The sequence below is a fragment of the Pteropus vampyrus genome, unplaced genomic scaffold, assembly GCF_000151845.1.
Source record: "Pteropus vampyrus isolate Shadow unplaced genomic scaffold, Pvam_2.0 Scaffold40, whole genome shotgun sequence".
Classification (NCBI taxonomy): domain Eukaryota; kingdom Metazoa; phylum Chordata; class Mammalia; order Chiroptera; family Pteropodidae; genus Pteropus; species Pteropus vampyrus.
The window spans coordinates 4,740,134-4,742,363 of NW_011888821.1; the positions used below are offsets into that span (position 1 = coordinate 4,740,134).

The 2,230-nt window shown below is 41.7% G+C and overlaps 1 pseudogene; it reads right to left on the bottom strand.

Moving 5' to 3' along the window:
* Nucleotides 1-1,560: 1,560 nt before the first annotated feature.
* Nucleotides 1,561-1,679, bottom strand: LOC111738582 (annotated as a pseudogene).
* Between the last annotated feature and the right edge of the window lie 551 nt (nt 1,680-2,230).

A 2,230-nucleotide genomic window follows, 5' to 3' on the forward strand; every position in this document is an offset into this window, starting at 1 on the left:
GTTGACATAGTCATACCCATTAGCCTCCTGGAGCAGAAAGCAGGGCGGAGGAGGGAGAGGGTAGGCATGGATGGGCCAATGGAAAACATTCAGCACAGGAAACAGCTCTACATGTCCTCTGCAACAGCAACAGATGTAACTTTCCAACAGTCCAAAAGATAGAGCAGTCCCCCTGATGGAAGAGAATGGTATTTATAGACAACCTGGTAGGATCAGACTCAGCCGGGAGATGGGACTACACGACCACTGAAGTCTTTATTGAGGACTTTAAGAGATTAAATGATTCTGTGACAGCTACTGCCACTAGGCGCCATTGTGCTTAATCCTTAGATGGGACAACAACGATAATAATAGCAACAACAACAACAACCATAACTGCTAAGGTGTAATTAACATGTAATAGGTTCATGGTATGTGAGGCACTGTGCTAAGCCATTTGCATGTATTACCTTATATGTTCCTCAGAACAACTCTATGAGGTAGCTACTTTTACTGATTCTATTTTATCGATGAGTAAACTGAAGCTTAGAAAGAGGTTTGGTAACTTGCTGGAGGTCACACAGCTAGTAAGTGTCAGAACTGAGATTTGAACCCAGGTCTCTCTGCAAGGGCTAGGTATAGGCCAAATGCCAGGGAATAGTTGTCGCCTTGCAGTGAGAGTGAGGAGGCCGTTTGGAGTTCCTCTGAAAAGAGTAGAACCCCTAGGAATAGGCATTTCCGAGAGTGGGACCCAGAGTTTGCTGGGGCCTCTCTCCGGCGTGCGGAAGCATGGGCTTCACTGGCTGTTAGAGCAGTCCAAGTCCTCAGTTTCAGTTCTTCCTGACAGTTCACTAGAGCTCAGTCAGTCGGCTTTTTGGTCTCTGGTGAGTCATCTGTCAGCTAAGTACACAGACAGAGTTCCCTTTGTATCTGGGGAAAGGAAAGCTATAAATAATGCAGTTGGGGTTCCGCCTGGAACCAGATTCTCATGGAGGAGAGGACACTAGTGACAGCCAACGTGTGTCAGTCTTTGTCTTTGCTGATTTCTAGGCCTGTATTTTGCTGATCGGTGTATCTTGGCACACCGAATGGAAATGACGCCCTGCAGGGGCCTCCAACATAGATGAGCAAACTCATTGTGCCTGTGGCCCGTGGTAGAGCTGGGCTCTTGTTTTCTCAGAGAGGAAGATACTGGCTTCAGGGCCACATGGCTCACACTGGGGGAGCATACTTTACAACATGCATCTATAAAATGGGGTCGTAATAGAACCTACTGCATAAAGCTATAATGAAGGCTAAACAGTACCATGTAAGAAGCACATCTAGCACAGTGCTTGGTACATAGCAGTCACTTAATAAGTGTTTGTTGAATGAAAATGCCTCATGATGTAATTTTGGAAGTGGCACTATTTTGCCCACTCTGTATAACATTCTTTTTTTTTTTTTGGAAGTGATGCCTTTTTTATTTTTATTTTATTTATTTATTATTTATTTATTTTTTTAGGCGAGGCAACCCTTGGTTGACCTCACAGATTGCAAGGAACTTGTCAGTTTACAATCCCTTATTTTTTTTATTTTTTATGCCTACAGCACCTGGTCTTCCTAGGTGGTCTCCCATCCAAGTACTAACCAGGCCCGACCCTGCTTAGCTTCCGAGATCAGACAGGATCAGGCTTGTTCAGGGTAGCATGGCCATAGACTGTATAACATTCCTGGTTGATGATACCAAATGCTTTCTGTACATAAATTGTGACAGTCATATGATTTACCCCCTTTAGTCTACCAATGTGATAAATTATAATGATAGATTTTCTTATGTTGAGCTATCCTTGCATTCTTAAGAGAAACCCTACTTGATTTTGGTATATTATTTTCTTAATACACTGTTGGATTTGGTTGGTTATTCCTATGTAGGATATTTTCCTCCCCTCTAGCTTTATTGGAGTATAATTGACAATTAGATATTGTATATATTTAAGATGTACAACTTAATGATTTGCTATACATATACATTATGAAATAATTGCCCAATCAAGCTAATTAACATATCTGTTGCCTCACATATTTACTTCCTTCTCCAATGTCTCCTCCTCCTTCTTCCTTCTTCTTCTTCTCCTTCTTTGTGGTGAGGATGCTTAAGATGTACCTTGTTAGCAAATTTCAAGTATACAATACAGTATTGTTTTAGTAGTCACAGTGTTGTACACTAGATCTTCAGAACTTATTCATCTGGCATAACTGAAACTTTATA